The following is a 26,123-nucleotide window of genomic DNA, read 5'->3' on the forward strand; positions in this document are numbered from 1 at the left end:
TCTGGGATGGTGCTCTTGTCTCTCACCTTTCTCGGCTTCACGTTGTGGAAACCAAGGCATTTCGGATCAATGGTATCTCCTACGATGAGGCTGAGTCTTTGGGCTTCTTTCTCTTTCTCTCACCGCAGGCTGGTCGGTGGTCTTTCTGTCTTCTACCGTCTCCTCTCCGGTCTCGCCGCCCCTGCTGTGTCTGCGATATGACCCCACCATATTTACGCAAGGCGCTCAAGGTCCGCCAACAACCACCTTCTGATAAACCCACTAAAATCACGAATCACTGCTCACATTCACTCTTTCATTCCTCTCTTTTCCCGCCTTTGGAATAAACTCCCTCACAATCCCATTCTTCCCTCCAGGCCTTCAAAACGGCTGTTCACCACCACCTCTTATCGTCCCCCATCCAAGTCCTTGATCTTTTCTACCTCAGTTAATCCACCCCAAACCCACTTCCTTCAAATGCTCTGCTTTCCTTCCTGAAAGTCCCTGTAATATCCATCTTGTGTACATCATGTTCCCCACTCCACCCCTCTCCCTTCCACAGATCTCCTAATGTCTCTGTTCCCCACTGTTTTGTCCTTCCCTCTCCCGCCCCTCTTGTCTCATGCCCCCTTGCTGTGAGTTGTGTGTTAGCTCTCATAGGAGCCTCGACAAGGTATACAAAAAACAACATAGATCAGAACGTCCAGCTGATGATTTTGTTTTTGGGGTTCACAGATCAGAACGTCCCTCAATGCACACACACATGCACACACATGCACACACATGCACACACATGCACACACATGCACACACATGCACACACACACACACACACGAACACACACCAACAAACACTCACTCATACACACACCAACAAACACACACACACACACACCAACAACTAAAATTGTGTGCAGAAGTTAAGCCTTCACTGACTGCTCATTTGATGATTCTGTGTTTGGACTTCACAGATCAGAAAGTTCCCCATTACACACACACACACACACACACACACACACACACACACACACACACACACACACACACACACACACACACACACACACACACACACACACACACACACACACACACACACACACACACACACCGACAAATAAAATTGTGGGCAGAAATTAAGCCTGAGCACGTGTTGTGTACCAAAAGCTTGTTCATGGGATAAAAAATATTATCAGGGTCTGAGAGTGTGTGCGAGGGGGGGGGGGGGGTTGAGTGACTGTTGCTCTTGATCCATGTGAGCTTCAGGACGAGCCGTCCTACTTTTACTTTTCACAAGTTCAGAAGGCATGTCATGACTTGAAAATATCAACTAAGGCTGTTGAAGTCAATTTTTGTGATTCACAATTTGCAATTAAAACTGAATCAGCATTTTCAAAAAATGCAAGGCTGCAAGAGTTACATGTTGTTTATATATGCAATCTCTTTACATTTTAAAACACCATCAAACGAGTATTATAATTGGAGAAGTCTGTTTGTTCAACTTCGATGGAATTCTGAACCTGGACAGAATGAGTTAAAACTGGTGGTTGTGCTTGGAGTGTGCCTGGGTAGGTTGTAGGTGATATATATATCGTATTCCCAGGGTTCAGTGTTGGGGGAGAAGTTACATCATTGTGATTTTTCTTTTAATATACAAATTCCCTTAAAAGGATCCATAATGGTCCCTCAAAGTCCCCCTTGACAATCTCACCGCATGATGAACTGTCATCGACCGATTCCACATCATGACAACAAATCTCGAAAAACAATTTAACAATAAACATGCAAAACAAGCTCAAATGAGCTAAGATCCTCGTCCTCTTAATGATGACGTCATAGAAACGAATATGACGTCATTGTGATGTATCAGGTTTGTGATAAATTATCTGTGCTAATGCCCGGCTTGATTCCCGCAAACAAAATTCAAACAGCTTACCTAGTTTTGGAGATAATGGTTTTGGCGATTTCCATTTGCGGCGATATTATGACGTCAACTCTTTTTCTAGGAAGAATTTCCAAAATCGGAGATGGTTACTGCCTGCGCGTGGGCTTTCTGCATATACATGGCAAGTTTCACGAAGATCCGATGAAAACTCTGGGTTGTGAAACAAAAAATAGGAATGACTTCATAAAATGGCTATGACGTCATAGTGATGTATCATATGTGCGGTAATTCATCTCTATTAATGCCCTGTTCGATTCCCGCAAACATAATTCAAAAAGCTTGCCTAGTTTCGGAGATAAATTTTTTAGGCGATTTCCATTGGCGGAGATATTTTGACGTCATAACTTTTTTTTCTCGGAGGAATTTTCAAAGTCGCAGATGCTTACTGTCTGTGCGGGGTATTTTTACATGTGTATGCTAAGTTTCAGGAAGTTTCGATGAAAACTGTAGGCTGTGAAACAAAAAAAGTCCACAAGGAGATGAAGAACAACAATGTGAGTAAGACTTAGAGATCCTCCACGAGGATCTAAAAAACATTAACATTCCTTGAGTAAGAGCCAAACAATACAACAGATGGTTTGGCTCTTACTTGAGGAGAACCTCTTCAGAGTGCAAAAGACCTTAGACTGTGGTGAAGATTTACTTTCCAACAGGACAATGACCCCAAGCACACAGCTAAAGCAACACTGGAATGGCTTCAGAACAAGAATGTAAAAGTCCTTGAGTGGTCCAGACTTGAAACCCATTGAGAATCTGTGGAAAGACTTGAAGATTGCTCTTCACCGATGCTTCCCATCCCAACTTGAAAGAGCTTGAACAAATATGCAAAGAAGAATGGGAGAAAATCCCAAATCCAGATGTGCAAAGCTGATGCAGACATACCCAAGAAGACTCAAAGCTCCAATAACTGTCAAAGGCACTTCTAAAACGTAATGACTCGGGGGGGTTGAATAGTTATTGATGCAAGACATTTCAGCTTTTTATTTTTAATTAATTTGTAAAAATTTCTAAAAACACGTTTTTACTTTGGCATTATTGGGTATTTTATGTGGATCGGTGACAGAAGATTTGGATTGAATCCATTTTAAATTCAGGCTGCAACACAACAAAATGTGACAAAAGTCGAGGGGTGTGTATACTTTCTGAAGGCACTGTCGGTAGGGAGTAAATTGAGGAAAATAAGAGAATGTATTGCAGTCGGAGAAGGAAAGGAGCTCAGTGGAGTTTTGGGAGAGAAGGGTAGGAAGATTGGGAGGATATAAGATAATGGGGATAGAATAGAAGGGAAGATCAGGCATCAGGGTGATGTTATTGGCATCCAGATGAGGAAAATAGAGTCAAACAAGTCAGGAAAAAGCATATCGGGACAGAATTCCCCAAAAACAACCAAACAAGGTAGGAAGGAATCGTATTTCATCTACAACCTGCGGTTGGTGGTCACATCATTGCTGGAAACACAGCTGTGCTGCTGATGCAGGCCTCCCTGTTTCCAACAAGCTGGCACTCATTTTACCAACCTCAGAAGAATGACAGCTCCACCTGGTGTTAAATCAACAGCCTTCTTCTTCTTGCGTCTGCCTTCTTCTTCTTCTTAGCTGCCGGGGTAGCCATCATTTCTTGGAAGCACGACTATGTCGCTGATGCAGTGCCCCTCTACCAGTCCTTACTGGTACTCATTTCGCCGACCTCAGAAGGATGACAGGCTGAATCACCCCCCTGGTGTATTAATTCAGCGGCCAACGGGGCTTGAACTCAGGACGCTAGGATCCCAAGCCGCCACCCTAACCACTAAGCCAACACCAGAATCAACAGCCAACAAGGGCTTAAACTCAAAACCCTAAGATGTTAACTCAGCCATCTTAACCATTGAGCCAACACCAGGCAGGAAGGAAAGAATGACAAAACCACAATACAACACCACTTTCCCTGCCTGTGAAACACCAGGGTGGTGGTTTATATCTGGGTCGAGAATCGAATGCAAACTGGAGAACTCAGAGGCGACTATGTATATTCCTCTCGGCTGTCCTGCCAGCCATTAATAAAGGTACTTTATTGATTATTGAAGTCATTATACTAAAATATGCAAATCGCCTGGTGTTGGCTTTGTGGTGAGGGTGGTGGATTGGGATCCTCAGGGTCCTGAGTTCGAGCCCCGCTGGCCACTGAGTTAACATCAGGGGGGTTTACTCAGCCTGTCATCCTTGCGAAGGTCAGCGAAATGAGCACCAGTATACTGGTAATTATCCCTGCGTGCCGAAGGTGACTCAAGGGTTGGCGACAGGAAGGGCATCCGGCCGTAAAAACATTGCCAAAAGAAAGGGTACCATGATTGGAGCCCGCAAAAAGTTGACCCCTGCTCAGGGATAAAGGCTTGAAAATGGTGTGATGATAATTATACTGCAATATGCATTTTGGTATCTGGCTGTCTGTGTATTTTTGACGGCAATATATAATTGGTGGTTACTTATCCAATCTCAACCAAACTTGACAGGAGGACCAAGGGTCACACGATGGAGGTTTAGTGTCTTCCTTTGCCCCACACCACAAGGGGTTTTTTCTTCCTTGGGCAAAATTTGTGTTGAGGTGTATATTGCGTTATGATAGCAAATCGTGGCGTTTTTCCAAGGCCACTTTTTACAACAAAAGTAAGAACAACAATAATGATTATAGCATAATATGAATGTTATTACAAACTATAATTAACACAAATAATAATATCCTATTTCTCCCCAAGGGGTTTTTCCTATTTGGATAAGCGCCGTGTTAAAGTCACATCCAAGGCGAGTCTCAGGGATCAGTGGAAGCCAAATTCAGAGCGACTATCGCGGTCGATTGAAGTCACATCCAGACCGAGAATCGAGTATTGGGGGTCAGTGGAGTTCACATCCCAGCCGAATGGTACGAAACACCTTAACATGGTCTGCACTGCTTCCTTGCTGCACGTTCAAAACAAAAGAGAGGACGTGGGCAATTCAACAGGAAGGTGTCAGGTGGTAGCCTGACAGGTATGTCGAAAATCATTCAAATGATGTCTCTGACACCTTCCTTCGCCTTTGACATACTGTATATAGTCAAAAAAACATTGGCAGCCTCACTTTTGTCCTTCGGAATCCTCTGGCAAAGTTTGACAAAGAGAGCTGAAAGCATTCATGACTTATCGCACTCACAGACAAACATCCAAAGAAAGAGAGAGACCAACATGTGATGAATATTTTCAATTTCGTCATTTTGCAGGTTTGATGGGTGCCCAACCTCCTCCGGTGTTGATGTTCCTTATGCTATCATTATTGATTTCTTCATGCAAGTCATAGCCACATCATTTTCTCGGGGCACAGCTGTACCACTGATGCAGTGCCCCCTGTTACCAGGTAGGTGGTACTCATTTTGCCGATCTCAGAAGGATGACAGTCTGAGTCAACCTTACCTGGATCCTGGTGTTAATTCAACGGACCAACAGGGACATCAACTGAACACCCTATAGGCCTGTAGGATCTTAAGCCAGTCACCTTAACCATTAACCCAACACCAGACCGAGTGTTATGATGGTAACTCGTCATTATCCCACATTCCCCTCCTCTTATCTACACCAGACATCGCTCTCAGAATGGTTCGCTGTTCCCTCAACCAGGGCTTTGGTGTCACATCAGATCAGATTATTGTTTAAAATAAATAATGTGATGTGTTTAAAATCAATAATGTGAGATGTTTCATGTACATTATGTGAGATGTTCACATAAATAACATGAGATGTTTAAATAAATAATGTGAGGTGTTTGAAATAAATAATCTGAGATGTCATACATCATGTAGATATTTACATAAATAATGCGAGATGTTTACATAAATAATGTGAGGTGTTTAAAATAAATAATGTGACATACACAAACATTCAAGATGGAAGACTCGAGTTTACATCTCCAAAAATGAGTGAAGTTCAACATGGGAAGATTCCGGTGAAGAATTATTTGCAAAACAAACAGTGGTCGGATTGATGTCCAGGTGCCAAGTTGAGATCGTTGTGTGGATTAATGACATTGATGATTTATTCTGCATCAACGTTTTGAATTGTAACTCCCTCCACACCCTCCCCCTCCACACCCCTCCCCCTCCCAACCACCAGACCTACGCCCACATACATGCCACCCTCCTCCCCAAGTTTTTATTTATTTAAAACTTGTACGTTATTAACTGAATGTTGATTCTGGTATCCAGGAAACTACTGATTTAGTTTCTGTGATGTCATTACTTTTTTCGAATGTGGCTACTGTGACGTCACAATGTTCAGTGGTGTGTTTATTTTGGAAGCAGCATTTGCCTGGTGATCTCGTTGATCTTGTTTACCTTCGAAGTGAACGTTAAACCCACCGTTTCGTTTTAATTGATTTCGAAACGATATTAAAGTTTAAATAAACAAGGAAATCAATAGTGAGGGAGCCCTTCAGGACCTCACAACACCTCGGAATCTTCAAAGCAAGTGAGTGTTCGTCGATGTTTGAGAGGCGGTTTGTTTGACTGGTCTCCCGTGGGTTAACTCTCATTAATTGACGGCTTGTGTTTCCTAATGTGACGTGAACAGGTTTTGTGGAACCTTTTGTATCCCTTTGTAATAATATATGAAATTTTAAATAACGTACAAGGATTTTAATTATTTCTTTTTGTCGACATCATCGAGGCTCATGGAAGAGCTAGTGTTACTACATTGGACGAAACAGGACATCCGGAACAGGCATCAAGTTGAGTAAGATGTGGTGCAGGGTAACTGGCCCATTGGGGAGAGCAGTATTCCTTCAAGCTGTGGAAGAAGTCCTTGTTGGTGGATCGGAGTTCAGGTTTGCAAAGGAAGGACTTTGTATGATGAAGAATGTCCAGTTGGCGACTGGCTTTGGAGGCCAACTTTGAAATGCAGTTCGCCCAAGAAAGATCCTGGCTGAGACCCAGGAGTTTGAATGACTAAAGTTCTTTGAGATGGTTGTTGAGAAAGCAAATGGGATGGTTTGCAGTATGGTCCTTTCAGAGAGAGAGCGTGAGTGCGTGGGATTTCTCAGGCTTATATTCCAAGTGTTTTCCAATTTTCCAATATATTCCAAGTGTTTCACCAGTTTGTGATTCTGTGAAGGCCTGAAGAGAGGGAAGAGGCTGCTGCCTGTCTATCAGAAGGATGAAGGATGTCATGGCAGAGAGTGGGGTCATCAGAAAAGCGATAAAGAGGATTTTCCAGGGTCAATGAGATCATTTCTGAAGATTAGAAATAGGATGGGGCCGAGACCACTGCCTTGGGGCACTCCAGCCTTGACATGGAGAGGAGAAGAAAGGATTCCGTTGAGAGCAACATGTTGGCGACAAGAGTGTGGAAAATCAGTGATGTAAGAGTGGAGTTGGCCTTGGATTCCATCGGCATACAGTTTGGAGAGCAAGGCAGTATGCCAGACTATCAAAAGCACAAGATACTGTATGTCCAGAGAGACGGCCCTGATCTCACGTCTGATATCAAGGGCCTCCATCCATTGTTGGAACAGTCGAAGCAGCATGTCCAAGGTAGAGTGACCTGGTCTTAATCCAAATTGGTGATCTGAGACGAGGCTGTTGGAGAAGAGGAATGATTTTATGTCAACTGCAACATTAGATTCCATTACCTTGCTGATGGTTGGAAGTAAGCTATTTGGTCTGCAGTTAATGTGATCGATTTTTGCACCATATCATGTAATTCTGTGATGTTGGCTGATGTCCAAGCTGATCGGAGATGACCAAGGGTAAATGACAGGGTTAAAATGGGAGACAGCAGCAGAGCAGGTTTTTAGGAATTGTGAGCTGGTGCTGTCTGGTTCAGTTCCAGAGTCAGAGTTGAGGGTTGTCAGAAACTTCTCCACTTTCGCATGTGCAAAATCCAGAGTCCAGAAGCAGTTGGGTATGGTTTGTAGGGGTGAGTGGGGGGGGGGAGAGACAGAGAGGGAGAGAGAGAGAGAGACAGAAAGACAGAAAGACAGACAGACAGATAGTCAGAACCATTTGAAATGAGGGGGAGCATATTCGAGAGACAGACTTGACAAGGCGCCACCATGTTTTGGAGGAGGGAGCCTCTGTTTTAGAGGAGGCAATATCCATATTTTGTTTTACTTTAATTTTACTTCTTGTCTGCCTCCACATTCATCAAGCCTCCATTTTCCATCTAACACCTCCTTCTCCCTTCCCTAGATGATCAACTCAAACTACCGCTTTTTGTATCTTTGGCCCTGGCCTTTGATGACGGTCAATGTTCTACGTGCCAGTGCAGCTTGGAAAAGCACGACCTTCAGAGCTCGGTGAGGTGGTGAGAAGTTGAATATTTTGTTTTGATAAGTTGTGGTTTTTAGCTCGCCTGTTCGAAGAACAGAGAGCTATAGCGATACCCCCGGCGTGAGCGTGAGCGTCAGTGTCAGCGTGAGCGTCAGCGTCAGCGTGAGCGTGAAAATGTAAAAGTTTTTTGGTGCAAGTTATTTAGAAGCTTGCCATTCATTTAATATGTGTACTCGGATGCTGATATTTGGCATGGAGGTTCCTTTGGGGTATACTATTGGTGTCGTGAAGTTGAAATTAAAAAATAATTTCAAATGTTTTAAATTTTTGACGTGTTTTGAACTTAACTTTTTTGGAGCACATCAACGTTAAAGTTTTTGGTGCAAGTTATTTAGAAGCTTGCCATTCATTAATATGTGTACTCGGATGCTGATATTTGGCATGGAGGTTCCTTTGGGGTATACTATTGGTGTAGTGAAGTTAAAATTAACAAATGATTAAAAAAAAATTAAAATTTCAACCTAACATGGTGTCAAAGCCACCAAATGCTCACCTGTTTATACTAGATGCTTGCCTTTCATTTACTATGTGTACTAGGTATGCAATGAGGTCCAAATGAAATAAATTTTGTTGGTGCACCTTTTTCAGACTCAATATTTGTGATGTCAAAACACTACATATTACTTTTTCTTTTAGATGCATTTTTCATGGCAAGGCAAGTAGGTAATGTATTATTGCATAATGTTAATAAATACCATTGCACATGCACTGTTATAATTGTGATGCCATCATAATTACAAATAATAATGTATTATTGCATAATGTTGATAAATACCATTGCAAATGCACTGTTATAATTGTGATGCCATCATAATTCCAAATAATAATGTATTATTGCATAATGTTGATAAATTTGCATAATGTTGATATTATTATCCAGGTAAGGTTGATTACAATTATAAATGTATTATTGCATAATGTTGAAAAATTAAAATTTCAACCTAACATGGTGTCAAAGCCACCAAATGCTCACCTGTTTATACTAGATGCTTGCCTTTCATTTACTATGTGTACTTGGTATGCAATGAAGTCCAAATGAAATAAATTTTGTTGGTGCACCTTTTCAGACTCAATATTTGTAACGTCAAAACACTACATATTACTTTTTCTTTTAGATGCATTTTTCATGGCAAGGCAAGTAGGTAATGTAGTATTGCATAATGTTGATAAATACCATTGCACATGCACTGTTATAATTGTGATGCCATCATAATTACAAATAATAATGTATTATTATCTTGCCAAAACGAAGTTTTTGCAAGACATGTTAGTCAGCTTGTATTTTTTTTTTTTTGTCTGTAATCACGTATAAAAAATTCTGCAGAGCACAGTTATCATTGGAAATTTTTGTAACTTCGCATATCAGAGGCCTATAGAGGTCCCTTTCAGCGCATAAAATTTTGAAGGTCAAGGTCAAAGGTCAAGGTCACTTTGTCGCAAATCAGGGGAGTCGACGAAACCCTTATTTTTTGAGTAATTTTGATTGGATCGTCTTCAAACTTCATGGGAATTTGTTCATTGTCTGGCGCTCAGCTGATTAATTTTTGGTGGCGATTGGCCTTGACCTTCATGGTTAGCGCCCGAGGTCAAACATATTTGACCCCAAGGTCAAATTTTCAAGTTTTTGGAACCATATCGTGTAGTACCTCAAATTGAACACGTCGATGAGCGCTTTATTGATATGTCAAGCTTGAGACATTATGACGTCATTTGGTGACGTTATGAGGCAAACGCATATTTTTCATGGTTACTCTGTAGAACGATTCTCATCGGAATCTCTCGTAGGCAGATATTCCTCAAGGAGTCGCTCCTGGTGGATAGCAGCTCTGTTCACCTCAGTGTGACCTTAAAGAAGTCACACGTGGTCACCTTTTGGCAAGATACGGGTCACCCTGCGGGTGACATTGGTTTATTGCATAATGTTGATAAATACCATTGCAAATGCACTTATAATTGTGATGCCATCATAATTACAAATAATAATGTATTATTGCATAATGTTGATAAATACCATTGCAAATGCACTGTTATAATTGTGATGCCATCATAATTACAAACAATAATGTATTATTGCATAATGTTAATAAATACCATTGCACATGCACTGATATAATTGTGATGCCATCATAATTACAAATAAAAATTATACTGCATGGTAGTTCGACTTATTCATTAATAATGCTGCCACTGTAACATGATCTGCTCTCTGGATATCACTTTCCATTTTCAGCATTGTACTAATAATATTTTTGCATTCTTCTCGTCTTAATTCAATTACAATAAATTACATTATCAAAAAAGTAATTTACTGAAAGTTTTTTGGTAAATTCATAGAAGGTACTTCAGTATTTTTGGCACAAAATATTTTCTCTGTGTGTTTATTTGGTATTTGTGAATTTGTTATTTTTAGCTCACCTGTTCGAAGAACAGAGAGCTATCGCGATACCCCCGGCGTGAGCGTCAGCGTCAGCGTGAGCATGAAAATGTTAAAGTTTTTGGTGCAAGTTATTTCCTTTGTAATGTTTTTATCTACCACACTGTTTTTTACTGATTACACTGAACAACAAATTTCAAAATTTTTTTTTTACTGGAGATGTGTAAAGTGATTAAGACTAATTTGGGTACGCAGATTTCAAAAATCATAACCGTTTTGCTGTATCACGTCAGGATTTTCAGGAACAGAAATATTCCCATTGCCTAGAAGTCAGGATTTCAATGAAATTTACATATGTCTTTAACATGTCTATTTCGTACAATTGTTGTTAACTTGTGTTATATTTCTTTCTTTCAGATAAAGATGAGTAGGCATTCCTGTACCAATCATCCTGACAACTTCTGTTATGTCTGTGGTCGGTATACCAAAAAAGATCAACAGCGAAGTATATCTACAGCAGTGAAAATGAAGGCCGCCTACTTTCACTACTTCGGGTGTAAGGTGGGGGACCAAGAACAGAGCTGGGCACCACACATCTGCTGCACAAGCTGTCACACAACCTTGACTCAGTGGTTGGTGGACAAGCGCACGAGCATGCCATTTGCGGTGCCCATGATATGGCGTGAGCCGCAGAATCATCATGATGATTGTTATTTCTGCTGCACAAGCATCGCCGGCTTCAACAAGAAGAATAAAGGTCACATCAAGTACGCTGACTGTGTCTCTGCTCGTAAACCTGTGCCTCATGATGACGAGAACCCTGTTCCAACACCTCCAGCTGATCAGAACATAGCTGTAAGCAGTGGTGAAGAGGATGGTGATGATGAACCTTTTGAACCCGACACTCAAGAATCACACCTTCTGAACCAGGGAGACTTAAATGATCTTGGAAGAGATCTCTCGCTGTCAAAGGCGAAGGCAGAGCTGCTTGGATCAAGGCTGCAGCAGTGGAATCTACTTGAACCTAACACCAAGATATCCTTGTTCAGAGCACGTCACAGAGACATGGCTGAGTTCTTTGAGATGGAAGACACGATGACATTCTGCAGTGACATCAACGGTCTGTTGAAAGAACTTGGGTGTGATCACGATCCTGCAGACTGGCGCCTCTTCATCGACTCGGGGAAGAACAGCTTGAAGGCTGTTTTGCTCCACAATGGCAACGAGAAACCATCAGTCCCACTGGCTCATGCGTTCGGCATGACAGAGACCTATGAGACTATGCGGCAGCTGCTTGATTCCATCAAGTACAATGACTTCAACTGGCACATCTGCGGAGACTTGAAAGTGGTGGCGCTGTTGTTAGGGCTGCAGTCAGGCTACACGAAATACATGTGCTTCCTTTGTCTCTGGGATAGCAGAGACGACAAGAATCACTGGACGAAGAAAGATTGGGAAGAGCGAAAAGAGCATGTACCTGGTCGACACAACGTGAAGCATGTCGCCCTTGTCGACCCAGCCAAGGTTTTCCTTCCACCACTCCACATAAAGCTCGGCTTGATGAAAAGTTTTGTACGGGCAATGGATCTGAATGGGCGTGGGTTTTTATACCTCAAGGAAAAGTTTGGCAACACCTTGTCGGAGGCCAAGATCAAGGCTGGTGTCTTTGTTGGACCGCAAATCCGACAGATTATGAAGGACGAAACTTTTCCGACAACTCTAAACCCCAAAGAGCTGGCAGCGTGGAGGAGCTTCAAAGCTGTGACGGACAACTTCTTGGGGAACGAGCGCGCGGACAACTATAAAGAAATAGTGCAGCAGCTGCTGGAGTCCTTCAGGAAACTTGGCTCCAGGATGTCCCTGAAAATCCATTTCCTACACCAGCACCTGAACTTCTTCCCTGACAACTTGGGAGCAGTCTCGGACGAGCACGGCGACGATTCCACCAAGAGATTTCACTCATGGAGACGCGTTACCAAGGGCGGCACAACCCGAACATGATGGGCGATTTCTGCTGGTTCCTGCATCGTGAAACTGACACAGAGCAGCACAAACGCAAAGCCAAATGCCTAAAGCATTTTTAATTACATTCTAGTGGAGTTTTTCTGTAATTTCTATAATTTTGAAGCATTCATGATGAAATAAATGAATAAATGAATTTTTGTAAATTTCATTGAAATCCTGACTTCTAGGCAATGGCAATATTTCTGTTACTGAAAATCCTGACATGATACAGCAAAACGGTTATGATTTTTGAAATCAGCGTACCCAAATTAGTCTAAATCACTTTACACATCTCCAGTAAAAAATTTTTGTTGTTCAGTGTTACAACATACAAATACATATACGGTATTGTTTAAAAATTATTTGGATCAGACTTCACTGCAATGCTTTATAAAAAATATCATTAGACTAGTCTTTTAAAAACGAAAAACGATAAATGTATAAACAGGCGAGCATTGGGTGGCTTGACACCACTCTGGTTTAGGCTGTTTTCTCAGCTTGTCGATCCACTTAAGTTTACTGCACCAGGTCTGTCTCATCCAATTGTCATCATTTGTTACCTGTGTTGTTTATTGTATCGCGAAACTGTTCCCATGTGTACTGTAAATACTTGGTACTGTTGTACCGATTGTAAGTTTGTGTTTGTGTCGGCCTCAGCGAGGCCACATTATCGTGAGTCATAAACCTTGCACTTTCTCTCGGTCATTTCTTTCTTTGACTTGCAGGTTACTGTTTCCTCACCTCCTCTCAACTCTCTCCTCTTTTCCTGTTCACTCATTCCCTTGATAGTTTCATCCAACTGTGGATGCATCCAACGCAATGCTCCCCTGACAGAATGTTGCCTTTTTACCTTCTGCAACCGAGTGCTCTACCTTGAGAATAGATCTTGTGAAAAATAAATCTGTCTTGACAATTTCTTTCATGTGAAATATTTCCTCAACACGACATGGAGTCTCGCAAAACCCTTGTCTGCAGTCTTCCGGAGAATGGTTCTCCATTGTGGAGTACTTTCACATACAGCACACACCCATCAGCAGGGTACATTTTCAGGTAATAGGCAGGTTCTAGCAAGAAGGGTCACAATCACCACAGTACTCAAATTGGTTACAGAGACATGAAGCACTTTGATGAAACTGATTTGGGAAATTTTGCGAAGTCAATAGAAGAGGAAATAATAAGATGGAGGTGTGAGCATAGGGAAGAGTGCAGAAGGAGGGAGAAGTACTTGGTAACACCACAGTAATAGCTGCAAGAACAATCGACAAGTGAAGCCAAATCTCAACAATACGGAAAAATTCCATGGTTAACCAAAATAAACTCCCTCCCCATTGCCTTTTGCCTACCACAACCCACCCTGATAGACCAGGGGGCCCCTGCTCGCGATGGAGCGTGGCATTTCGATTTTTGTGTCGCAGTCGTCGTTGATCAACTGAAATCTGCTGCGGTGATCCACTACAATCTACTACAAACACCTGCTCCTTAAGAGAGCAGCAAGGGAGTGTTTTTTGTTTTTTTCATCTCCCAGACAAGTTGTACAACTTCTCGGAGTCTGATTTATAATTTAGCGACAGCATCTTGATTTCAAATTATTCTGTCCAGCGGTTTATTCTATTAAGGTTTTCATACAGAGATTCTTCTATCTATATAGTCATACGCAAAAACGACACGGGGAGGGGAGGGGGGGGGGAGTCTGCCACAGACTTTATTATTTTATCATGAACAGCTCTCAAATTTCAAATTACCTGATTCAAAGCATGATTTTTTTTCAACGGGCAACTGCAAGTATAGAAAATAATGAAAGAAAGCACCCCGCTATTAGATCGATATAAAAGTCAGTTATTTTGTTGTGTTGGTGTCACAATTCAAAATCGACACAAACTATTTCTCGAGCACCATTGTTGTTATGCATATTGTTGTTCTGGCACCTGTTTATGTACTTTGGCAAGTTGCTCCAGGTCGTTCTCCAGAAATGATATCTTCTGCTTCTGTCTAACAGCATTTCTAGGTTTGGCCAAGTCCAGTTCTGAACTTTTTAAATCAACACAAATAAATGCACTGAAATTAAAGGAAACTTGGACAAGCACACAGTTTTTTGGCCTGTGTTACCTATGCTCTATGTGCAACCCCTTAAATTCTTAATTTACTTATCCTCCATGGACTAAGCCCCATCTTTTCAGTATGGTAACTTTCATATCGTATTTAATCTCTAAGCAGGTAGTTTAGCAAAGCTTGTAACATGGAATGGCCTAATCTCTGAGAGAGATATTGTGTAACCTACAACATCACACAACCGAAATACATAAGGCACAAACCACTATACATCCCCATATGAAGGGCTGTATACTCTTTGGATACATACCATGCAGGCCCTGCAGAACGTTAGCAGTTAATTTTGATTCAACTCAATAGGAGAGCAAATCTAGACAGCTTCGAGATGAGCACACGAACAACTGAACTATCCTGCAATCTGTCCACTGATGGTCCAGCCTTTCACATGGATATCAGCTCTCCAAGTACTAACTGGTCTTGGCTCTAGTCTTGCTTCCGAGAAACTGTGCGATCAAGTGCATTGAAGCCAATAAGTTGTGTGTCAAAGGAATGTGAAAATATCGAGGTTTGGATTAAATAAATAAAAAAGAAGTCTTGTTACAGTTTTAAAATTTTATTACAAGCAAACTTTTATTACAAAACTTTGTGGACACCCTGTATTTACTGCATTACCCAAGGCTAAATGGTTATTTAACAACACAAGGCCAAACTGGTGAGAAAACACAACGAATATAGCAAGCATATGCCAAGCTGCACTGAGATACCGGCAAGCATTTATCAACTTTTACAATATTATGATTGGCCATCTGTCCCAAAAGCTGCGATTATATGCATTCAAAACTGAATAACTAAACGTTTTCCAAACCAATATAGTTAGTACAACTTACAAAACACATCGGCACACCTTCCATTATGTCACTTTCCCAGCTCTCCCTCTACCCCATCCCCAAATTCAGCTACCTTTTGTACGAACAAAAATTAAAAGCATTGATTCATTTTCTGGGCCAAACCGTTTTTCTCTTTTTTATAGCACGGCGACGTCACGCTGTTATATAATTGGCTATTCTGTCCTGTGTCTTCTGTCACGTCTTCTGTCACACTTATGGCCACGTACGTCCCTTTGATCTGAGGGCTATAAATAGAAATTTGTCCAATGTCACAACTTCCCATCATGCATGCTAATTCACCGTGTCTACATTTAAATTTTATAACTGCAAAATTGTTTCATCATTCTTAACCTAGACTTTTACTGCCCCCAGCCGCGCGATATCGAAGTATTCACTTCTTGTTTTTTTTGTTCCATCAAGTGTGTGTGTCTCCACTATAAATACATGTGAAATGGGGCAGTGTACTCTGAGATCCCCTGCAGCCCCAAACCATACTTCACATGGGTGTGATTTTCAGCAAACTGGTGTTCAAAAGCAATAGAATTAGGGATGCAACATCAGAAGATATCGAAGTATCGAGGCCATCTTTTTGATGACACATTACAATTGTGAATACAATAGTTATTGCAATCTTGACAAGTACTTGGTGGATAACATTTTACTTCATTTGCTTTGTTAAACTTTAGTTCAGTTATGCGAATGATAAAAGTGTTATTATCGATGCTGGTATGCAGTTTTCGGTGTTTATGCCTCCTCTACATTGCAATCGTAAGACGTGTGTGACATGACGCAAATCCTTCTGTGCATTATCGCTCAGCAAAGTGTGTGCATGCCTGGTGTTGGCTTAATGGCTGGGGTGCTGGGCTTGGGATCCCAGGGTCCTGAGTTCGAATCTTGCTTGGTTGTTGAATTCATACCAGGTGGGGTTGACTCAGCCTGTCATCTTTCTGAGGTTGGCAAAAATGAGTACCAGCTTGTTGATATCCTGTGTTGGAGTGGTGACCTGTCAAGGATTATACCCAACAGCCCAGGAGACTGCTTAGGTAGCACCAATGCACTGCACAGAGTATGGTCCTGATGGAATGGAAAGTGTGTGCAGCCTCAACTTTTTGAAGTGCTTTTAATCATTAGTGCCGTTCGTAAAATATCCTTTTTGTTGCACTATATTATAATTTACCAACACGATGCGCAACACAAAATATATACATAAATATACTTTGGTTATCTTACCACACACAGAAACCTTCTCTCTCTCTATCTGTCTTTCTGTCTGTCTGTCTGTCTGTCTCTCTCTCTCTCTCTCTCTCTCTCTCTCTCTCTCTCTCTCTCTCTCTCTCTCTCTCTCTCTCTCTCTCTCTCTCTCTCTCTCTCTCTCTCTCTCTCTCTCTCTCTCTCTCTCTCTCTCTCTCTCTCTCTCTCTCTCTCTCTCTCTCTCTCTCTCTCTCTCTCTCTCTCTCTCTCTCTCTCTCTCTCTCTCTCTCTCTCTCTCTCTCTCTCTCTCTCTCTCTCTCTCTCTCTCTCTCTCTCTCTCTCTCTCTCTCTCTCTCTCTCTCTCTCTCTCACACTCACTCACACTCACCCTCACACTCACCCTCACACTCACACTCTGACTCACACTCACACTCACACTCACACCTCACACACACACACACACACACACACACACACACACACACACACACACACACACACACACACACACACACACACACACACACACACACACACACACACACACACACACACACACACACACACACACACATCCCTTCTTCAAATATCCTTCCATTATTCCCACCCGTGGTGAGGCAGTTGCTCTGAAACAATTTGCCTTCTCTTCCTGGAAAGCTAATCTGACTGAAGGCAATCTCAGTGCATTTCAAAAAGTTCACAAGAAGTGTGGGTCCACTCTTAGCAGGGCCAGAAAACAACATCTATCAAACCTCAAGAGTGAACTTTCAAACTTGACTCCTTACTCGAAAACCTGGTGGTGCCTTGTTCAGTCTGTCTCTGGGGTATGCTCCCCTTTCATCCCTTCCCTCTCTTAAAATGCCTCCACAGCCGATCCCACTCGTGAGAAGGCCGAATGTCTCAATTCTGTGTTTGCTTTCAAATCTGGTGTCCCCAACCCCTCAATCTCAGTACCCACCCTTCCCTGTCATACCTAACTGCTCCTGAAATCTGTTTTTTGCACCTAAGAAGGTGGAGAAGGTTATTTCAACCCTCGACTCTGACTCTGCAACCCTCGATGGACCGAACAGCATCAGCTCACATGTCCTAATAACCTGCTCTGTTACTCTTGCACATCCTCTTTCTGCCCTTTTCACCCTGTCATGTGCACGAGGTCATCTTTAATCTGCTTGGAAATCCACCAATATCACTGCATTAGATTAACAGGTGCAAAAAGGGATCCCTTTAACTACAGAATTAACAGCTTACTTGCAATTATCAGCAAGTTGATATGACATTCCTTTTCTCCAAAAACCTCATCTCAGATCAGCAATTTGGTTTCAGAACAGATCCCTCCACCATTGACATGCTACTTCTACTCACCCAACAATGGATGGAGGCCCTCAATGTCAGACATGGGATCAGGACTGTCTCTCTGGGCATATCTCATGCTTTTGATACCGTCTGGAATCCTGCCTTAAACTCAAAACTCTGCCTGTGGCATTCAAGGCCAACTCCACTTCCTCGACTTTTGGAGTCAACATGCGGCACTTAACAGAATCATTATCTCTCTCTCTCTCTCTCTCTCTCTCTCTCTCTCTCTCTCTCTCTCTCTCTCTCTCTCTCTCTCTCTCTCTCTCTCTCTCTCTCTCTCTCTCTCTCTCTCTCTCTCTCTCTCTCTCTCTCTCTCTCTCTCTCTCTCTCTCTCTCTCTCTCTCTCTCTCTCTCTCTCTCTCTCTCTCTCTCTCTCTCTCTCTCTCTCTCTCTCTATATCTATATCTCTCTCTCTCTCTCTCTATATCTCTATCTCTCTATCTCTCTATCTCTCTATCTCTCTATCTCTCTATCTCTCTATCTCTCTATCTCTCTATCTCTCTATCTCTCTATCTCTCTATCTCTCTATCTCTCTGATCTTCCTGATCTTCCTGATCTTCCTGATATGATCTCTCTGACTTTCTGGGAAATCCCCCTTTTCTATTTGCAGAGTACTCTACCCTCTTCCATGATGTTCCTCATCCATCAGACAGGCAGGCTGCAGCCTCTTCTTCTCTTCAGACATTGAAAAAAAAATCACAAGCTAGTCATACATTTGGAATATGTCTGAAAATCTTGACAAATCTCACTCTCACTATCTCTCACCGAAAGGTCGTCTGGCAAACCCACCCATTGACTTTCTTAACAGTCCTCCAAAGGAAATTCAGTTATTCAAACTCCTGTGTCTCACTATCAGCCATGATCTTTCTTGGGAAACCACATTTCAAAGTTGGCCTCCAAAGCCAGCCGCCGACTGGGAATCCTCCATCGTACAAAATCCTTGGCACACCTGAACTATCCAACTATAAGGCCTTCATCTCCGGCTTTTTGGAGTACTGCTCTCTCCAAGCTAGCTCCCCTGCCTCACATCTTTCTCAGCTTGATGCCATTAGAATAAAGGCCTTCAGGATTATTGGAATCTCCCACGATGAAGTTGAGTCTATCGGCCAATCACTTCACCATCACAAACAGGTCGGTGGTTTCTCTGTTTTCTCCCGCCTTCTCTCTGTTGTTGCACCCTCTGCTATTTCCATGCTTTGTCCCTCCCAGTCCCCACAGGTTTATGCAGGGCACACATGGTCCACATTCAACCCCTTTCTGGTGAAACTACCTAAATCCAGAATCACTCCTCACCTTTACTCGTTTCATCTTCTTTTTCTCTCCTGTATAATCAACTTCCACATTCTCTTCAAATTTTATTCTTCCTCCAGCTCTTCAAGAAAGCTGTTTACCACCATCTTAGATCATCCTGAATCCAAAACCATTATCCTTTCCACCCTCGTTAACCCACACTGCCCCACCCATTCCAAATCCCCCTCCTTCCAAATTTCCAGTTTTCCCTCCATGGAGTGTCCTACTGTATCCATCTCGTTCACCCCATGCATCCTCCCCTGTCCCCCATTCCTTGCCACACCCATTATTTGTCCAAGTTTGCCTCTATCTTGGCCTTCAACTCTGTTGGTATTTCCCCCCTCCCTCTACTGTTCCTTTTGCATGTGTCTCTTCTGTTCCTTGTGCATCCCGTTACATCCCAATCCATTCAGTGTACCAACTCTTCCATGAGCCTCAACTATGTAGCCAAAAAAAATAAATAAATAAAAACACAAAAGGCTCTTGAGGGTGATTGGCACTGTTAAGGTGCATCTGCGTAATGTGATGGGAGGTGCAGACAATACTTTTAGTGTATTTTGACTGATAAATATTCGTGTTTTGGAGGAGCTTTGGGTTGTGATGGATAGTGTAGATACAGTTACACAATGTCAGTACAATTCAGATCATTTATTAAACAAACAAACAGATTTAATGTGCACGCACAGGAGGTTCTGGACAAACAAACTCACTCCAGATCACTCAAATACAAGTGGAGAATCTTAGTCTTTATATCGTTTTCAGTAAGACACAGTTTTATCATTTTCTGACACTGGCGCCAGTTCTTCTGGTCTTGACATTTTCCAGGTGAAACTTATCTTCAGTCTTCCTTGACAGCTCCTGCTTAAATGGTTGGAACACATTTTCAAATCTGGACATATTTATCGCACAGAATGCTGGAATGATGTCAAACGCCAACTCCAATGGCCATTAAAACAAGTTTCCATCCTATGTCGGTTAAAAAGTCAGTCTGCTTCTCCCAAAACTGGGAAGATATATTATTTTGAAGCGACTAGAGCTGAGTGGATACATCTGGGCATTTTCTTAAATCCACATTCCAATTTATTTGTGTCTTTCATAAAAAAAATTCTTTAAGATAGCTTTAAAATGATAGGTAATTATTTTTATATTCAACTTTAACTGGCAAAGTTCAACCTGTTTACACTTTTAATATACAGGTGATCTTACCATACGAGGAGAAATATAATTATGCTAATTCCAAATGGATACATACTTAAAAACATCATATCATATTTGAGTACATTTTATTTCAGGTTTAATATATTGGTTCACGAGCGCCACCCAGAGTGACCACTATATTCGTTATGTCTGTGTGTCTGTCTGTCCAGAGCATAACTCCGTGGACTTTGATCCAATCTTGATGAAACTTGGTTATGTGTTCGATACCAATGTCTAGTTGTGTTTTCCTGGATGAGGGCATGGCTACACCCATTGTGAGCGGAGCCACGCTCAAAAAATGGCCATTTTTAGGGGGTAGTCGGATTAAAAATCTATCTTCCCCTCGGGAATTGACTGAATGCAATGGGTTCTTTGGTATTTGAATAGCAAAATGAATTATCTAAAACTTGTCATTGTCTGACTTTTCATTTTCGTCCCAAGGTCAAGGTCACAAGGTCAAAAACTTAGAAATTCGCGAATTTTGACATAAAAATCATACGACCGCCCAAACTTTGAGAGCAAGGATGACAATATTTTTTATGCATAATCTTGAGGTCATTCCCCACCTAAATTCCTGAAACCATTTTGCTCTATCTCGAACACCTTGCCCGTGGCGCCCCCCTCAAGTTTGTTTTTACGCTGATTTCATCAAAGTATGGATAATCCGAGGAGTGTGAAATGCCATATAGCCGATATGATGTTATATTGTTCCTGGAATGTTCCAGAGGAAGTTTTGCACCAAAGGTCATAATCCTTGACCTTTGACCTTTAAAGGCCACAAAGGTCAAATTTTCAAAGTTGTGGGAATCGAACCGGGTTTTCGACCTTCTTCGATGAACTAACTCCAATAAGCTCTGGCACGTATCCTGTTTCCTTATTTTAATGTCCACAACATTGTTTTATGACCTTTAAAGGTTATGCAAAGGTCAAATTTTGAAAGTTGTTGAACGAAACCGGGTTTTCGACATTTTGCAGCTAATAACCTGTCACTCGTACCACATCATGTTGATCATTTTCTCAACTGCATGGTCGGTGTCCTTGGTTTTGTCAAATAAAGGTCACATTTTCAAAGTTATCGGAATTGAACCGGAATTGAAAACCAATTCTGCAACATGAATAATGCAGAAAAAAAAATGATAAATTTTGAGGATTTTTTCTCATTTCTCAAGCCTTGGTCGCATCAACGACCTTTTTTTGGTCGTTTTTTTGGTCGACCTTTTGGTCGCATCAACACAAATGATGAACAAGAACAATCACCAATTGGTTGGTCGGTCTGCTCTCACCATGAATATGAATATGGTGATCTGTTCTGAGGTGTTGATTGAAGGCCACGATAATTAATTATAACTTGGTCAAAATTATCACATTGTCTCATCCTTGACTTCTGAAACAATCTACATCGTCAAATACCGCTCGTGAATCATCGTCGTCTTCAGACTTGTTTTATTTTAATATCAAGTTTTAATCATCATCAATTATATTCATTTCATCACCTTCAAACCCATCATGATAAAAATGCATCTACAATAGCATGCTTGCCTGGGGTTATGGCATAATGATCATGATAGATGTTTGTCGACAATAATCAATGTTACTGTAAGGCTCATAGATTGGGGCGAATAGTGTTTGTGCATTATCGGAAATAATTAAAGTGGGCCATAGATGTCACATGTCAACTTGTAATCCGAAATCATACCAATCACAGTCAGATATGTGCACATACACCGACTAACATCACTGAATTTAAAGCGTTATGTGTGTTACGAGTTTGCAAATGACTCAGCATTTGGTAAGTTCAATCAAAATGATACATTCGGGAAGGTTCCCCATGTGAAATAAAATACGTACTTAATCCTTATTTTGTTTTTATTTTAGGACTTGTGTACTGAAAGGGAGAGTGTGAAGGATTATTGGAAGAGGAGGGAGATTGTGATGGATTATTGGATGAGAGGGAGAGTGTGATGGATTATATTGGATGAGGAGGGAGAGTGTGATGGATTATTGGATGAGGAGGGAGAGTGTGATGGATTATTGGATGAGGAGGGAGAGTGTGATGGATTATATTGGATGAGGAGGGAGAGTGTGATGGATTATTGGATGAGGAGGGAGAGTGTGATGGATTATTGGATGAGGAGGGAGAGTGTGATGGATTATTGGATGAGGAGGGAGAGTGTGATGGATTATATTGGATGAGGAGGGAGAGTGTGGATTATTGGATGAGGAGGGAGATTGTGAAGGATTATTGGAAGAGGAGGGAGATTGTGATGGATTATTGGATGAGGAGGGAGAGTGTGATGGATTATTGGATGAGGAGGGAGAGTGTGATGGATTATATTGGATGAGGAGGGAGAGTGTGGATTATTGGATGAGGAGGGAGATTGTGAAGGATTATTGGAAGAGGAGGGAGATTGTGATGGATTATTGGATGAGAGGGAGAGTGTGATGGATTATTGGATGAGGAGGGAGAGTGTGATGGATTATTGGATGAGGAGGGAGAGTGTGATGGATTATTGGATGAGGAGGGAGAGTGTGGATTATTGGATGAGGAGGGAGATTGTGAAGGATTATTGGAAGAGGAGGGAGATTGTGATGGATTATTGGATGAGGAGGGAGAGTGTGATGGATTATTGGATGAGGAGGAAGAGTGTGATGGATTATTGGATGAGGAGGGAGAGTGTGATGGATTATTGGATGAGGAGGGAGAGTGTGATGGATTATTGGATGAGGAGGGAGAGTGTGATGGATTATTGGATGAGGAGGGAGATTGTGATGGATTATTGGATGAGAGGGAGAGTGTGATGGATTATTGGATGAGGAGGGAGAGTGTGATGGATTATTGGATGAGGAGGGAGAGTGTGATGGATTATTGGATGAGGAGGGAGAGTGTGGATTATTGGATGAGGAGGGAGATTGTGAAGGATTATTGGAAGAGGAGGGAGATTGTGATGGATTATTGGATGAGGAGGGAGAGTGTGATGGATTATTGGATGAGGAGGAAGAGTGTGATGGATTATTGGATGAGGAGGGAGAGTGTGATGGATTATTGGATGAGGAGGGAGAGTGTGATGGATTATTGGATGAGGAGGGAGAGTGTGATGGATTATTGGATGAGGAGGGAGAGTGTGATGGATTATTGGATGAGGAGGGAGAGTGTGATGGATTATTGGATGAGGAGGGAGAGTGTGATGGATTATTGGATGAGGAGGGAGAGTGTGATGGATTATATTGGATGAGGAGGGAGAGTGTGATGGATTATTGGATGAGGAGGGAGAGTATGAATGATTATTGGATGAGGAGGGAGAGTGTGATGGATTATTGGATGAGGAGGGAGAGTGTGATGGATTATTGGATGAGGAGGGAGAGTGTGATGGATTATTGGATGAGGAACGAGGAAGTGTGCGATGAGAGGAGGAGGGAGTTTGTCGGAGATGGAGTAGTTTTAAGGGTGGGGGTGAGCGTGGTGAGGAATGTGGTTGTGCGGATGGGTGGCGCCAAAATGCACCACGTTTGCGTTCGTAAAAAATAGAAGACTAAATGAATCGAGCAATGCAGGAGAGGGCGCTGCCTTTCGGATTTATAAGTACAGTACATGTATGTTACGATCGGCGTGATTCACTTGTCGTCGTCACTCGGAATCAGCACTATTGCCAAAAACAAATATTTTAATTACCAAAGTCGTTAAAGATTCATTCAAACTATTTCAATGTCATTTAAATCTCCGTTATCTCTGTGTGTTGTTGAAGGATTGGTTTTTACGGCATCGCATGAGGCGGTGTATAACCAGCAAAATTGTTCGGTGGTGACGTGCTTTATAATTATGCCTTTCCACATTTTCAACCTTACTTCAGCGTTGAGATGAACAGGAAACAAAACATTCACCGATCATACAGATATGCATGATGAGTATAGTTTCCAGATGGTGGAGAAATAATTGTTCTTTTTGTTCGAGGAACCAAAATCGACGAGAAAATTTCAATTGCGCTTGGCGGGAAAAATGGCTTCAATTTTGTGAGGTTCTCTTCCTGATTTCAATCAAGTGAAAGATTTATTGTGATTTGGAGTTCGAAACGGATTTTTTTATCTTTACACGTTGGTTTTGGTGGTTTATCATGTGGTAAATTGTGTTCGTCGTTCGTGTTGCAAGCAATCTCTTGGTTTCGAGGCCTATAAACGTTTGAAATGTTTTCTGAACACCTGCATTTAATAATTCGTGCTCACGATTGATCCAATGGCCACCTGATCTTCGTTCTCACTTAATTTCTCAGATCTTATACTTTTTATTAGTCTTGTAATCATGTTCAACTCTTTATTTATATTGTCCGCCAATCAAAAATCAGACCGGGTCTTTCACTCAAAGAGCAGTTAATGGGGAGTCAAATTATTACTAAAAGCAAGATGGCTGTTTGTTATTTAAAATCAACTTTGAGTAATAAATTTAACCATTTCAAAGTTCTGCCCCCTGAATTGCCCACCTCCAGGTCCCCATGGGTCCCGACGCCCCGCGTCCCCCTGAGTTCCGACGCCCCCGCGTCCACCTGGGTCCCGACGCCACCGCGTCCTCCTGGGTCCCGACGCCCCCACGTCCACCTGGGTCCCGACGCCACCGCGTCCTCCTGGGTCCCGACGACCCCGCGTCAACCTGGGTCCCGACGCCCCCGCGTCCATCTGGGTTCCGACGCCCCCGCGTCAACCTGGGTCCCGACGCCCCCGCGTCCATCTGGGTCCCGACGCCCCCGCGTCCATCTGGGTCCCTACGCCACCGCGTCCTCCTGGGTCCCGACGCCCCCGCGTCCTCCTGGTTCCCGACGCTCCCGCGTCTTCCTGGGTTCCGACGCCCACGTGCTCCCCAGGGTAGCAATGCCCCCCCTCCAGGTAGCAACATCACCACACACCCCTCCCGGGTGGTAACGCTGCCGCCCCCCTCCCCCTGGGTAGCAATGCTGCCATCCCCCCATCCCGGTAGCAACGTCTAGGTGCTCCCCCCCTTCAGGTAGCAATGCCGAGGCCCCTCCTGGGTAGCAACCCCGATGCGCCCCTCCCCTGGGTAGCAACGCCGCTGCGCCCCTCCCCTGGGTAGCAACGCCGCTGCACCCCTCCCCTGGGTAGCAACGCCGCTGCACCCCTCCCCTGGGTAGCAACGCCGCTGCACCCCTCCCCTGGGTAGCAACGCCGCTGCACCCCTCCCCTGGGTAGCAACGCCGCTGCACCCCTCCCCTGGGTAGCAACGCCGCTGCACCCCTGCCCTGGGTAGCTACACCCCTACCCTGGGTAGCAACGCCGCTGCAGCCCTCCCCTGGGTAGCAACGCTGCTGCGCCCTTCTCCTTTGTAGCAACACCGCTGCACCCTCCCAAATTTCCTGCCACCACCTCAATTATACCCTCCCCTCCCACCCTGACATTTACGTCTTCCCCAAGATACCTTGCCCTCCACTGCAGGTACCCCCAGCTCAGCTTTACCACACCACACCACACCTCACCCGTCTTCCCCCACCTATTTCAGGTGGTATTGTTGTGGGGCAGA

The 26,123-nt window shown here is 42.8% G+C and overlaps 1 protein-coding gene across 7 annotated transcripts in view; it reads left to right on the plus strand.

Annotated features, from left to right (window-relative positions):
* The first annotated feature begins 6,041 nt into the window (after nt 1-6,041).
* Nucleotides 6,042-26,123, plus strand: part of LOC147027857 (uncharacterized) — a 67,808-nt gene continuing 47,726 nt past the window's right edge. Inside the window, exons 1-2 of one of the 7 annotated variants that reach the window (XM_085877556.1) lie at nt 6,042-6,398; nt 8,117-8,223. The gene's annotated coding sequence lies outside the window, so the exon portion shown is untranslated. Of the gene's footprint in view, nt 6,399-8,116; nt 8,224-24,172; nt 24,194-24,451; nt 24,717-26,123 lie in introns of those variants that run through there. The other 6 variants (XM_085877557.1, XR_015057312.1, XM_085877553.1 and 3 more) reach the window with 6 other exon arrangements.

The sequence above is a fragment of the Eptatretus burgeri genome, chromosome 4 (genome assembly GCF_056783735.1).
Source record: "Eptatretus burgeri isolate ZD-2024b chromosome 4, Ebu_testis_v1, whole genome shotgun sequence".
Classification (NCBI taxonomy): Eukaryota; Metazoa; Chordata; class Myxini; order Myxiniformes; family Myxinidae; genus Eptatretus; species Eptatretus burgeri.